This window comes from Malania oleifera, chromosome 8, assembly GCF_029873635.1.
Source record: "Malania oleifera isolate guangnan ecotype guangnan chromosome 8, ASM2987363v1, whole genome shotgun sequence".
NCBI lineage: Eukaryota > Viridiplantae > Streptophyta > Magnoliopsida > Santalales > Ximeniaceae > Malania > Malania oleifera.
Genome location: NC_080424.1, coordinates 63210035 through 63225798, shown reverse-complemented (window position 1 = coordinate 63225798; position 15764 = coordinate 63210035).

The following is a 15764-nucleotide window of genomic DNA, read 5'->3' as shown; positions in this document are numbered from 1 at the left end:
GGTCTATTAGAAATTTGGTTTACGCTGTGGAGATATATGAAAAGTGGTCGGGTCAAAAAATCAGTACAACAAAGTCAGCGGTATTCCTTTCAAAACACATTACTCCTACTTGAAGACTTAGTTTATTGAGAATCACGAGTTTCATGGAAGGTAAATTTTCAGTTACGTATTTGGGTGCGCCTTTCGTTCTTGGAAAATTGTCTTCCAGGATCTTGAAGCCTCTTGTGGAGAAGATTAGAAAGAAAATTACAGGGTGGAAATTAAGGTTACTCTCGTAAGGTGGAAGATTGATTTTATTAAGACATATGTTATCTAGCATACCTATACATTTGATGTCTGTTATTAATGTTTCCTAAGTCACATTTTCTCGTATCAACTCTCTCCTTGCTAATTTTTTATGGGGAGAGGGGGAAGGTAAAAGGAGGATTTATTGGCGCTCTTGGGGGAGAATTCGTAAGCCTACCTCAGAAGGGGGTATGGGCTTGAGAGATCTTAAAAAGTTCAGAAATCTCTTCTTATGAAATTTGCCTTCAGATTGCTCACGGCTAACAATCTATAGTCAGGTCTCTTTAGGGCTAAATATTGCAGAATAATAACTGGAACTCTAATTTATTACTGGAATTGGTTGAGGCTAATAGAACAATGGAAATTTTGCATAATGTGCCGGCAAGTAAGAGTGGTTAAAATATATTCATCTGGAAGCCTGCCCCTGAAGATAATTTCTCTACAAAAATGGCATGGAAGGTAGTGAAGAGCAGAAGTAACAATTTTGTGTGGAATGACTGGTTTTGACATTCTTCATTGCCCAAAAGAATCTCAATGTGTTTAAGGAAAGGCTAGTTCAGATGCTTGGCAGTAGATTCTATAATTCAGGCCATAGGAATATCGTTGGCTTTGGCATGTGATTGTTGCATGCAGAGAAGCCAAGAAAACACTGATCACGTTCTTTCTTTAGGCGAGGTGGCTTCAGAGGTTTTGCGTCAAGCTAATGTGGTGTTGGGGATTTCGTTCCAGTAGTTCCTACCCTGGAAAAACAGAATTGCAAACTGGTTCCACTATGCTTGAAAATCATCTATTAAATGTATTTTAATCGGACTGATTCCGTGTTTGATTACTTAGTGCCTCTAGAATCGAAGATGCAAAGTGAAAATGGAAGGAGTATATCAAAGTGCAAATCAGATGTGGAGAAGTGTTCGATACTGGGTTAGTTCTTTAGCTGAAAGCACTAATTCTTTTCGAAAATTGAAGATGTTGAACATTATGATTATGAAGGAGTTTCGAATTAAACATCAGGGAGTTCATGCCAGGTCTGGAAAAATTATTTCGTGGGTTAAACCTCCAGCAGGGTGGATAAAACTTAATTGTGATGGGAGCTGTAGGGGCAATCCGGATACTTTAGGAGGTGGAGGAATTATTCAAGACTATCATGGCATGGAGAAAGCAGTTTTTTCAAGATATTTTGGCATTAGTACGAACAATAGTGTGGAATTAAAAGCAGTTTTGAAAGGAATCCGCTTATGCAAACGACTTCATTATTATAATGTGATTATTGAATGTGACTCGCGAATTGTTGTTGATTGGCTTCGTAAAGGTAGATGTACCTTGTGGTATCTTTGGGATTTTTGTGAGGACCTTGTGGCAGAGTTGGAAGGAGTGAACTTCATGGTGATCCATCAATATAGAGAAGACAATAGTGCGGCTGATTTTCTCGCTAGAGAAAGAGAATTGGAAAACAATGTCATCTACGAAAAACAACATCTTTTACCACATTCTCTGAAAGGTATCCTTTGGATAGATAGGTTGGGTCTAATTTCCTTTTATCATTAGTTCAACCTCTCGTTTTTTGTTTGGTGGGTTTAGGTTTGTTTTAAGGTTTTGATTTTTTCTAGGCCTGTTTAGAGTTGTTTAGTGGTTATCTATTTGTATCTTGTTTTGCTGTAACCACAATTTTCCTCCGCCATAAGTGAGGGGTTTTCTAATAAAGAAAGGAGGTGCTGTCCTCTTTTACTAAAAAAGAAAAAAAAACTAAGAGATTCAAGACTTATCTTTGAAATAGATAGTTTGACAATTAATTTCCCTTGAGAGTAAGTAATATACATGAAATCACTTGATAAAAGAATCTTCTGGTCCTTTAGTGGATGACCATGTGAATTTTCAATGATTCTTCATATCATTACATCTCTAGGATGTCCAAGATAATCATGCCAAAGTGTAAATAACTTTTGGTCATTGCACTTTTGATGCAAAACATTATATTATTCAACTGCTTTAATTTTTATATAATACAATCTAGAAAATAAAGTTGGCAATTTTTCTAAAATTTGTTTCTTCTTAGAAACAATAGAAGTAATATAAAAAAATTATTTATTGCCTTCATTTGTAGTTTCAATGTGATATTCATTGAGTCTTAAATCTTTACAGCTTAAAAGATTACTTTTGGATCTGCTGGAATATAAAGCTCCATCAATTTGTAATAAAGTATTATTGGGCAACTTTATATTAGCTCTTCTGGAGCTTTTAACCAAATTTGTAAGACTAGATATTGTATTAACATTTGTTGAAGATATATTCAAGTAATGGAGACATTTCCTATCTCGAAAAATTGTGTGTTGTAGCATTATCAACTAAATAAACTTCTTCCATAGACATCTTAGAATTGATCAAAGTTTTAGTACAATCCACACTACAATACATATTTTAAAAATCCATTATTATAATTTATCATAGCAACAATAAATACAATAATTTATTTATTGAAATCCAAATATAATATTGTTGACTTTATATCTTAAAATATTATATCATTATTTTCATCTTGATTTAAAAGGAAATCAGCAATATCAAGATAAACAGAGTTGGATTGTTGAGCATTAGGGTATATTGGAACAACATTATCAATAAAATTTGTTTCAACTTCTTTACTCTTTTCTGTTTCTTTTATAAAGGCTTGGTATAGATCTACCAAGTGTTTGGGTGTACGACAGGTATGCGACCAATGGCCTTTTCCTTCGCATTTGTAGCATTGATTTTCATAATGCCTAGGTCATTGATCCTGATCATTATCTTGCTTTTGGGGGTTATCCCACTTTTGGGGGATTGCAGCCTTACGTTGATGCCAATGATTATTTCAACAATGGCCATGACCATGCTCATGACCATGCCTTTGGCCTCGTCCTCGACCATGGGATGTATTCATATTCACTTCAGGGAATGTGGTTGAACTAATTGGATGAGTTTGGTAATTTTTCATCAAAAGATTATTACTTTGCTCAGCAACAAAAAGACATGATATAATTTCAGAAAATTTAGTAAATTTCAGCTCCCTATATTGCTGTTACAGGAGCACATTAGTGGGATGGAAAGTAGTAAATGTCATTTCAAGCATGTCTTCATTAGTAATATTTTTCACCACATAATTTTAACTTCGAACTATTCTTATGCAGAAATAAGTTATATTCAATGACTTTTTTAAAATCTTGCAACCTCAAGTGCAACTATTCATGTCGAGCATTTGGTAAAATCACAATCTTTTGATGGTCAAATCTATCCTTTAAATTTTTTCCACGAGATAAGTGGGTCTTTGATAGTGAGGTATTTAGTTTTAATTCTTCATCTAAATGATGACGGAGGAAGATCATAACTTTCACGCGATCCTACAGGGAGGCGGTATTTTCATCTAAAATAATGTTTCCCAAGTTTATTGCATTTAGATGGATATCAACATCAAGAATCCATGATAAATAATTGTTACCTTTGATATCAAGGGGAACAAATTCAACTTTGTTTAGGTTCGATATCTGAATAAATTAACAATAATAAGACAATTTAGAAAAAATAAATGTAAAACTAAAACAAAATTGAGATAACAATAGACATAATATTACTTCCACCCTTCTAGGGGTACTTAAATATGTTTCTTTAGGAATTGTTTTTCCTCAATTTGTACTCTTCAGGAGTATAATTTCAATTACAATATGAAAATGGGTAATAATTTACCACCTCTTCTAGAGGTTAAGTGTACTACCTCATATGGAGAATAAACGTCTCACCTCTTCAGGAGGTCGATTTTAACATCTCTTCGAGAGGTTAAAAATATACGTTGGAATTTTTGTATTCCCAAGAGGGGGGTGAATTGGGTATTTAAAATTTTCTCTTAGGTTCAGTTTTAATCACAAGCAGTATAGCACAACCTAGGATCTGTCTAAGCAATTGCAAAACCCAACACAATTTAACTGAGCAGATATTTAAAGCAGATCCAGCAAGCTCAGTATTTCTCAATTATTCACCATATACTAGGTCCAACTACCCCGAAAATCCAGCACACATGTTCGAAGCATATCCTCAAGTATCTGGATCATCCTCTCTGTCTGCCCATCAGTCTGAGGATGAAAAGTTGTGCTGAATGATAACTGAGACCCAAAAACCTCCTGTAAGCTCCTCCGAAATCGCAATGTGAATTGTGGGTCTCGGTTTGAAAATATAGATACTGGCACTCCATGAGATTGAACTATCTTCTGAATATATATATCTCTGCCAGTTTATTCATAGGGTAGCTGACTTTAATAGGTAAGAAGTGGGCAATCTTTGTCAGCTGGTCTACAATCACCCAGATAGCATTCTGACCATGTAGCGCCAAAAGTAAACCTATGACAAAATTCATGGATATATGGTCCCACTTCCACTCAGGGATATGGAGTGACTACAATTGTCCTGCCAGCTTTTGGTGCTTAGCCTTTACCTACTGGCACATCAGACACCGCTCTACGAATTCTGTTATCTCTCTCTTCATGCCACTCCACCCGAAGGATTCTCAGAGATCCCGATACATTTTAGTACTGCTAGGATTAACCGTGTGTAGTGTGCCTCCTCTAGGATAGCCCTCCAAATCTCAGTATCTGTAGGAACACATAGTCTGGTACGAAACCGTAGGACTCTATCATCTGATATACTGAACTCCTCTCCCTGCCCGTCCTGCACCTTCTCTATCAACTCTACTAACTCTGTGTCATTTCTCTGAGTAGCTTTAATTCTTTCTTGTAAGGTAGGCTACAACACCAGGTTGGCAATGAATGTATGGTGATCACCCTCTATCAGCTCCATACCTAGCCTCTCCAAATCCATCCGAATCTGTTGGCCTAACAAGGCTTACAATTCTTATTTTTATGATAACAAATCATGATATGTTTAATATGGTTTTTTTCAAATGAAAGTTTTTCAGGTAGAAGACAAAGCTTAGAAAGAGTTCAAAGCTCAAAAGGATGATAAAGCTTATGATGAAAGTACTATTCAAAAAGACCAAGAAAGAAAGATCATCAGAAGCTCAAAGATGATTGAAGAACAAAGAATCAATTGAAGATCAAAAGAATATAGTTTTAAGAATGATTGAATGTAAGTACTTCAAGTAAACTTCAAATATAAACTGAATTGAAGCTCTTATAAAACAAAAGGAAACTTAGAAAAGTGGTGTTAGAAAAACCCTAAAGAATGTTTTAAAAAATCAAAGTGGATGAAGGTTCAAAAGAAGAAAATTTTTTGAAATCTGATAGGCCAGGCGACTGCCTCCATGTGGCAGATGACTGTCCAAATTAAATAAGAATTTTTCAAAGAGGTAGTAGGGTGCCAGGCGACTGCCTGAGCACAGCCAAGCGCTTGGGTGGTCAAGCCAGGCGACTGCCTAGGTTCTGGCAGGCGACTGCTAGTGTTCTGTATTTTGAAATTCTTTTATGGCAGGCGACTGTCACGTTGTGGTAGGCGACTGCCACTCAAATATTTTTTTAAAATACTCCAACGGGAAGATTTTTTAAATGGATTTCTTGGGCACTACTCTTTTGAAAAACTTAGGGATTACTCCAAATAAACTTAAGGGGCAAGAAATTACTTTTAAACTTCTATGAATAGCCCCAAACTTCAAAGATTTTTACACTGAGAAATTTTCCAGCAATCAAAATTTCCTAAAAGCTCTCAAACTCTCTTGTGTTCATCCTACTTCAACTACTGAGTTACTGCTGATACAAATTTCGAAGTAAAGCCTTCAAAGTCTGAATGTTTCAATACTTGGAAGATATTTGGTGATCTAAATTCAGTTTGAGCTTCAATCCTTTTATATATTTGATTTACTTTGAAGTATACTTGTGCGGAATCTTGTACTAATCTACTCTGCTGTGAGAGTGTCTTTTGTACACAAACTTTTCTCTATCTTGTTTCTTGTCTATAGACGATTCAAGGTTGTAGAATCATTCGACCGAATGAGGGAATATCGTTTGGAGAGGCGGGCTCAAGCCTAAAGGAAGGAGTGGTTGTAATTGGTATTGTTCCACCCGTCAACAAAACTGAATTAGTGAATCCTTTGTTGGTTTGCCAAAGGCGAGGACGTAGGCTGGGTATAATCCGAACCTCATAAAACCTTGTGTCTCTCTCTTCTTCCTTACTATTTATTTTTCAGCAAAACTTACAACCTACGTGTATGCTTTAAATTGTTAAATTTTGAGTGTATGGTTGTTAAATAGACTAGAAGATAATTCGTTTTGGCTTGATCAACATTGATTGTGGAAACCGAAAGGGACTACGTTGGTTGATCATCCTAAACTTATTAATCTGAAAGTTTGTTTAATAATTAAACACAAAGAAGAAGTGTGATTGTGAAATAACACATGGCTTATATAAATTCTGCATGCTTTACTTTTTGATACAGGGCTATTGATATAAAGATCAAGATTTTGACTATTTTGTTGATTGGTTGTGGTTGACTTGATTTTGTGATTGCTTGTTGAGATTGTTGATATAAAACAAAGTATTAAAAATGAAAGATTTTTAAAATCCCAATTCACCCCCCCTCTTGGGAAACTATTCTTAATTTCAATTGGTATCAGAGCTTAGTTATAGCAAATTCCTAACAAGAGCTATAAAAAGATCTAAATGGCAAACATAGGAGTAGCTCCTTTTAGAGAGGGTCAATCCTCAACTCGTCCACCAATCTTTTGTGGACACAACTACACCTTTTGGAAAAAGAGAATGCAAATCTACCTCCAACACATGGATTGTAAAGCATGGGAAGTAGTTATGGATGGAGACCTCATTCCCACTAAAATAGTAGATGGAAAACAGATTCCAAAAGAGAAAAAGGATATGATCGATTCAGATTATAAAATGCTTCAAATAAATTCGAGTGCTATAAATGCTTTGTATTGCACTTTAGACGCTAACGAATTTAATAGAGTCATGGCTTGCAAGACGGCTAAAGAAATATGGGACAAATTAGAAGTTACATATGAAGGAACTGTTGATGTTAGGGACAATAGGATAGACATATTAACAAGCGAGTATGAAACATTCAAAATGAATCCAAATGAAACCATATCAAGTGTGTACACAAGATTCACCCACATAATCAATTCCTTAAGTGCCTTAGGAAAAACTTATACCACCTATGAAATGATTAGGAAAATTTTGAGAGGCCTTCCCTCCATATGGGAACCAATGGCTACAACAATTATCGAGGGAAGAAACCTTAAGACCACCTCCTTAGATGAACTCATAGGTTCACTCCTTACCTATGAAATGACTCTAAAAGAAAGAAATCCTGAACCAAAGCATAAGAAATCTATTGCACCAAAAGCATCTAGCCACAGCTCAAGTGAAGAGGAAAGTGAGACAAGTGATTTAGATTAAGATGAATTAGCATTCATCAATAAGAGACTAGGTAAGTTTTATAGAAGGAATAAAAGATTTCCTAGAAAGTAAGGAAAACTGAAAAAGGAGAATCAAGTAGAAAAGAAAATAAAAGTAAAAATTAACCTCTAATATGCTATTACTGCAAGAAACCAGGGCATATCAAACCGGACTGCCCATTGCTCAAGAAAGACAAGAAGAAAAAGAAGGAAGCTATGAAGGCTACTTAGGATGACTCAAGCTTCAGCAAAACAGAAAACGAATTAAGTGGACAAGAAATGGCAAACATATGCTTCATGGCGAATGATGAAGAGGTAAACTCCTACTACTCTTCAACAAAATCTTGCAATGAATATTGTGATGAGTTATGTGATAGTATGCCCTCATACAAAGAATTACAAGCTGAATTATTTTCCCTACATAAAAGATTTATAAAAAATTCCAAAAGAAATATAACCTTGAAGGATCAAAAAGACTCCTGTATTGAGAAGTTAAAGGAGGAAGTAAATAAAGTAACTCAAGAATTAGGGAAAACTCATAAAGAAAACTTGAATAAAAAGGATTTAGAAGTGAATGAACTTAAAAAATTAGTAAAGGATAAGGAAAAAATTATATATAACTTTACAAAAGGTAAAGATAATTTTGAAAAGATGATTGGACAGCAAAGGCTACATGGAAATAAAGAAGGAATATGTTATAATGGTAAAACAAATAAAAAGAATAAGAAATTCTACATGGGATACTTCGTCAAGGAAGCCAAGCACTATGCTAGCACTTCACACTACTTGCTATATGTGCAAGACTAAAGGTCACGTAATGTTTGATTGCCCACTAAAAAGAAAGTATGTTAAAGTACAAAGAGAATGGAAAGTTAATAATGGAACTAACAACAAAACAAAGAAAGTTAAAAGAATTTGGGTTCCAAAGACTAACACAATGAATCCTCCATTGTAGGTATGTTTTAGGACAACATCGTCAACGGATAAGTGGTATTTGGACAGCGGGTGTTCAAGACACATGACCGACGATAAGTCCAAGTTTACCTCTCTAAGACAAAAGGATGGAGGATATGTCACCTTCGGCGATAATGCCAAAGGTAAGATTATTGGCATCGGGAGAATAGGTAAAGAACCTTCTATTACCATTGATAGTGTGTTATTAGTAGAAGGATTAAAACACAACCTTTTAAGCATTAGCCAATTGAGTGACAAAGGGTTTGAAATAACCTTTAAGAAAGAAAAATGTGTTATCCAAAATCCTAAAGAAAATAAAACCTTGTTTATAGCTTATAGGATAAATAATGTTTATTGTATAAACCTTGAGAATCTAGTGAATCAAAACGTAACTTGTTTGGCAGCAATAAATGAAATAAGTTGGCTATAGCATAAGAAATTAGGACATGCTAGCATGGACCTATTATCCAAATTATCAAAGAAAAATCTTGTAAAAGGACTACCAAATACCAAATTCATAAAAGACAAGATGTGTGATGCATGCTAAAAGGGAAAACAAGTCAAAACAAGCTTTAAAAAGGAAAAAATATATATCTACTAAAAGACCCTTAGAACTATTGCACCTAGACTTATTTGGTCCAACTAGAACCTTAAGCTTAGGAGGAAAACAATATGCTTTTGTAATAGTGGATGATTATTCAAGATTCACTTGGGTGTTATTCCTAGCAAACAAAGATGAAGCCTGTGACATGCTAATCACCTTATGTAAGAAATTACAAAATGAAAAGGGCTATAATGTAGCAAGTTTTAGAAGTGATCAAGGTAAGGAATTTAGAAACAAAGATGTTGATAAATTCTATAATGAATACGGAATAAGTCATAATTTCTTAGCACCTAGAACTCCACAACAAAATGGAGTGGTAGAAAGAAAAAATAGAACCCTACAAGAAATGGCAAGAACAATGATAAACGAAAATAACCTACCTAAATACTTTTGGGCTGAAGCTGTAAATACAGCATGTTATATTGTAAATAGGGTGTCTATAAGATTAAGTATAGACAAAACGTTATATGAACTATGGAAAGATAGAAAACCTAATATCTCATACTTTCATGTATTTGGATGTAAATATTTTATCCTTAACACTAAAGATGATTTAGGAAAATTTGATGCAAAATCTGATGAAGGTATCTTCTTAGGCTACTCTACAAATAGCAAAGCCTATAGGGTTTATAATAGAAGAACTCTTACTATCATTGAATCAATTCACATAACATTTGATGAATCAAACAATTATGACAATAAAATTAAGATTGATGAAAAAGAAGATATTCCACAAAAAGAAGAAGATCTTGAAATAAAAGAAGAAAATAGTAATGAAACTTCAAATGAAAACATTGCAGAAAATCCAGAACTACCTAAAGAATGGAGATATGCCAAAAGTCACCCAAAAGAACAAATTCTTGGTGAAACTTCAAAAGGAATAACCACTTGAGCCTCATTGAAAAATATTTGCAACCATTATGCCTTTTTATCTCAAGATGAACCCAAGAATATTGAAGAAGCCTTAAAAGATGATTCTTGGATTATAGTTATGCAAGAGGAACTAAATCAATTTGAAAGAAGTCAAGTGTGGGAACTTATACCTAAACCCAAAGACAAATCAATCATAGGAACTAAATGGGTATTTAGAAATAAAAAGGATGAAAATGAGATAGTTATAAGAAATAAAGCTAGACTAGTAACACAAGGTTATAATCAAGAAGAAAGTATTTGTTGGCCTGGTTGAATGTCAAGAGGGGGGGGGGGGTGAATAGACTTTCTTCAGTGAAGTGCAACTTTCTACAACTACAAAAATCTTACAAAGAGCAAGTGTATAAAGTTGTTGTGTAAAGATGCAGGAAATCTCAATAATAATAAATAAGATATGAAAGAAGAGAAGCTGAACACAAAGATATTTACGTGGTTTGGCACCCCGCCTATGTCCATGCCTTGAGACCAACTCAAGGATTCCCAAAATCCACTATAATCCTCCTTCGGGCGGAGAAGCCAATACACAATAGCTCACAAAGAGCTTTCAACAAGGTGTTCACTTAGAGACACCCAACAATAGTTCACAAAGAGCCTTTCTTAACAAGAAGTAGATGAGAAATAAATGTAAACTTGAATACTCCCTTTGAGCTGATTACAACAAATAAAAACCTTACTCAATGTCCTCTTGTTAATAGAGTAGAAGCAAGACTAAGAGCAGCAAGAAGAGGGCAAGTGAGTGTATGACCAACCCCTAGAAGATAACAACACCAATGAATGATTTTCTTACAATATTAACTTTCTAGGTGAGGAATAAATGTTATTTACTCCTATTTAAATATCAAATGGGCGAGGGCAAAGCTGGAGAGCCGTTGGGCATTTATGAATATGAGACAAGGGTCAAACTAGCCGTTCTGGAACATTTAATGTTCGCTGCTACCCGACGTTCGTCGATGAAGTCCGACCTTTGTCGACGAGCTCTTCAGTCAATTCGTCGATGAAGCCTTGTGTTGGTCGATCAGTTTCTAGTTCTGAATTCAGGTACCTCTCGGTATATTTTTGTCGATGAGAACCCTGTGTTCATCGACGAGTTCTTCAGTCCATTCTTCGACGACACCTTATGTTTGTCGACGAGTTGTGACTCTGAATTCAGATGCCTCTCGGTATCTCTTCGTCGACGAAGTTTGTGTTACACTTGTCAACGAAGCCCTGTGTTCATCGACGAGTTCTTTCTTATGATTTGTTCTTTTAAGTACAAAGAAGGTCCTTGTCCATTTGGGGGTTTCTTTTCACACTTTTAAATAACTTTTCTCGTATTTTGTTGTGCGTGTGTGATACGCCCATTTCTTGCTCTTAGTTTTGAGTTTTACTCTATATACAAGATATTTACAAGATGGTCTCTCTCTCATTCTCACATTCATCCTTCAGATGACTTTGTATATTGTGTATTGTTCATGAATGCGTTGAGAGGCTTGTGCTTTTGGTCATGGTATGAGTTGCTTTGACTGTTTTTTGGTTCAGATGCTGTTCTGTATAACTGAAACATGACTTAGAGAGAAATGTTAGTAGCCTTAAGAACTGCTAATGGGTTGTTGTCATCAAAACACGGTAGGAATGAAAAACCCTTAACAACTTGGTCTAACAGTATTGATTACGATGAAACCTTTGCTCCCGTAGCAAGAATGGAAGCAATTAGGATGCTCTTAGCTTTTGTAGCCTATAAGGATTTTAAATTATACCAAATGGATGTAAAGAGTGCATTCTTAAATGGACATATAAGTGAAGAAGTATATGTCAAACAACCTCTAGGTTTTGAAAATTCAAAAAATCCAAATCATATATTTAAGTTAACAAAAGCTTTATATGGATTGAAACAAGCTCCTAGAGCTTGGTATGAAAGACTAAGCAAGTTCCTAATTCAAAACAATTTTTCAAGAGGAAAGATAGATATCACTTTATTTATAAAAACCAAAAACAAAGACATGGTTATAGTACAAATTTATGTTGATGATATTATTTTGGAGCAACTCATGAGGATTTGTGTAATGAATTTGCTAAGTCTATGCAAAAAGAATTTGAGATGAGCATGATGGGAGAGTTAAATTACTTCCTAGGGTTACAAATCAAACAAGCAAAAAATGGAACTTTCATAAATCAAACTAAGTATATTAAAGACATGTTAAAGAAGTTTGATATGGAAGAAAGTAAACCTATAAGAACTCCCATGAGCACCTCAACTAGTCTTGACAAGGATGAAAAAGGGAAACAAGTAGATACCAAGCACTATCGAGGCATGATAGGAAGCTTACTTTACTTAACAGCAAGTAGATAAGATATTATGTTTAGTGTATGTATGTGTGCTAGGTTCTAATCGGCTCCTAAGGAATCACACCAAATAGCAGTTAAACAAATCCTTAGATATCTTCTAGGCACACTTGAACTAGGCTTATGGTATCCAAAGGGAACTAAATTTGAAATGATAAGCTATTTCGATGCAGACTTTGCTAGATGCAAGTTAGATAGAAAAGTACTAGTGGAACTTGTCATTTTCTAGGACACTCTTTAGTCTCCTGGTCTTCAAAGAAACAAAACTTTGTGGCATTATCCACAACAGAAGCAGAATACATAGCAGCAGGGAGTTGCTGTGCCCAAACATTGTATATGAAACAACAACTAAAATATTTCAAAATTCAATATCAAACTATTCCAATAAAATGTGACAACACAAGTGCCATAAATATTTCAAAAAATATGGTATCTCACTCAAGAACAAAACATATTGACATAAGACATCACTTCTTGAGAGATCATGTGCAAAATGAAGACATAATGCTAGAATTTGTAAATACAAACGACCAATTAGCAGACATATTCACAAAACCACTCTCTGAAGACCGGTTCATATTCATTAGACGAGAATTAGGAATGATGCATATACGAGAAGCAACCTAAACAAGTTTTCTGCTTGGCAGGTGACTGCCACCTAGGTGCCAGGCAACTGCCATGCTACTGACTTTATGTTTTCTTATTTGACAGGCGCTTGCCTTCTCCTAGTAGGCGACTGCCTCGCGACGGGTAGGGTTTAAAACCCTGTTATATATCTTTTTAACTCCCCTTAGGCGCTTGCCACTTCTCCTCTCTCTTTGAAAATCCTCATTCTTACTCTTTTCTAAACAAATTCCTCTTCCAAATCAGTCTGAAACCTTGAATCAAACCTAACCTCCACATCATTTCGCATAAAAACCTAGGGTTTATCAGCTTCCCTCTTCAAAACAAACATGCCACGGATCAAATCGGTTGGTAACAAGGGTTCCTCCTACTCTATAAGGATCAACAATGATGAAGTAGAGAAGTGGTTAGTAACTCCTCATGCTAAAACTCTCTATAGGAATCAGATTGCTTTAGCCGAACCAATCCTAGGTAAAATACTTGATGTTATATTCTTCAATTCTGATTTTCCTGAAATCATGGAACTTTTTAAGGAAATTGGGTGGGAATGGTTTATCACATATCAAGCAAAAGGGTACTCTCCAAATGTGGTTCATATTTTCTATGCTAACATGGAGAAAATTGAAAATGGGATAAAAACAGATCTTCTAGGCCAAAGTATTCATCTTACTTCCATATCTTTGGGAAAAATTCTTCGAGTCAAGCCAGGAGATTTTGAGGTTCAAATTGCTGAGAAACAATGGATAATGACCCAAGAATTTACTCCAGAGGAATTTTTACCTCTAGTCATAATTGATACACCTATCTCCTTTGGGCATCCACCTCTTTACAAACAGCTCAATCTCCAAGCTTTAATCCTTCACAAACTTATTACATATAATATCCTACCACGTTCCGGTTCTTATGATCATATTTCCTTCTTAGATTGTTTTATTATGTGGTGTATTCTCAAAGGAAAAAAGCTGGATCTTCCAAGTTTACTTCTCAAATGGATCAATATGAAAGTTGATGCCCCTCGTGTCATTCTACCATATGTTGGGATCTTAAATATGGTATTTGCCCATTTCAATGTTCTCACGCCATTGTTCAACTTCACTAGCAAAACCCATTACGATATCTTTTCTGATACTATTCTTAAGCGTATGGGGCATAAGCAAACTTCTCAAGGATGGTTTCACAAGGTACATTGTCACATCTCATCTACACTACCTCCTCAGCCTTCTATGCCAACCCCTTCAGTTAAGCTTGACCCAGAAACTCCCTCTTGGTTCGTTCCATTTTACAATCACTATATAACCTTCAGTGATGGAATGCAATCTGAACTTGGTACACTTCAGGAGAAGGTTTCCATTGTGGAAACTCATTGTTCAAGCCTTGTTCAGCGTGTTGACAAGATTGAGAAACATTTGGCTAGCTCTTCCAAAGGCAAATCTCATATGGATATCAGCTCTGGTCCATCTAGTGATGATGAATCTGCTGCAAAATTTGGTGAACAAGAAGAAAAGGAAGATGAAAGTGGGTCTATGGAAGCCTCTTATTGATTTGCTTCCTCTTTGTGATGTTTAAAACTTTTGCCTATGTATTAGTATTTCTGAGTACTTCACAGGATAGCATTTCCTTTGTGTTTGTAAAATCTACAAGTACTATGTATTACAGCTCTTCACTATGTTTTTTTTGTATCGCTCTTCCTTTTCCTTTTTGATTGATGTCCAAAGGGTGAGAGTGTTTGAGAGAAAGCAGTGCAAAAAGAAATATGCTATGGGCTTGTAAGAATGTGATGGGCTTGTAAGAATGTGAATGCATATGTAATGGAATGTTTGTTGTATGAATGCATATGTAAAGGAATGCTTGTTGTATGAATGCATTTTGAAAATGACATGATTTGGTATATGCAATATTTTTGGTATATGCTTGTTGAAAGGGGGAGCCATGAGCATTATTTCTTATTTTTTTTGCTCTAGATTTTTCATCATCAAAAGGGGGAGATTGTTGGCCTAAGGCTTACAATTCTTATTTTTATGATAACAAATCATGATATGTTTAATATGGTTTGTTTCAAATGAAAGTTTTTCAGGCAGAAGACAAAGCTTAGAGAGAGTTCAAAGCTCAAAAGGATGATAAAGCTTATGATGAAAGTACTATTAAAAAACATAAAGAAAAAAAGATCATCAAAAGCTCAAAGATGATTGAAGAACAAAGAATCAATTGAAGATCAAAAGAATATAGTTTTAAGAATGGTTGAATGCAATTAGTTCAAGTAAACTTCAAATATAAACTGAATTGAAGCTCTTATAAAACAAAAGGAAACTTAGAAAAGTGGTGTTAGAAAAACCCTAAAGAATGTTTTAAAAAATCAAAGTGGATGAAGGTTCAAAAGAAGAAAAGTTTTTGAAATTTGATAGGCCAGGCGACTGCCTCCATGTGGCAGGTGACTCCCCAAATTAAATAAGAAATTTTCAAAGAGGCAATAGGGTGCCAGGTGACTGCCTGAGCACAGTCAAGTGCTTGGGTGGTCAAGTCAGGCGACTACCAGTGTTCAGTGTTTTGAAATTCTTCTATTGCAGGCGACACCCAGGTCGTGGCAGGCGACTGCCACTCGAATGTTTTTTTAAAATACTCCAACGGGAAGATTTTTTAAATAGATTTCTTGGGCACTACTCTTT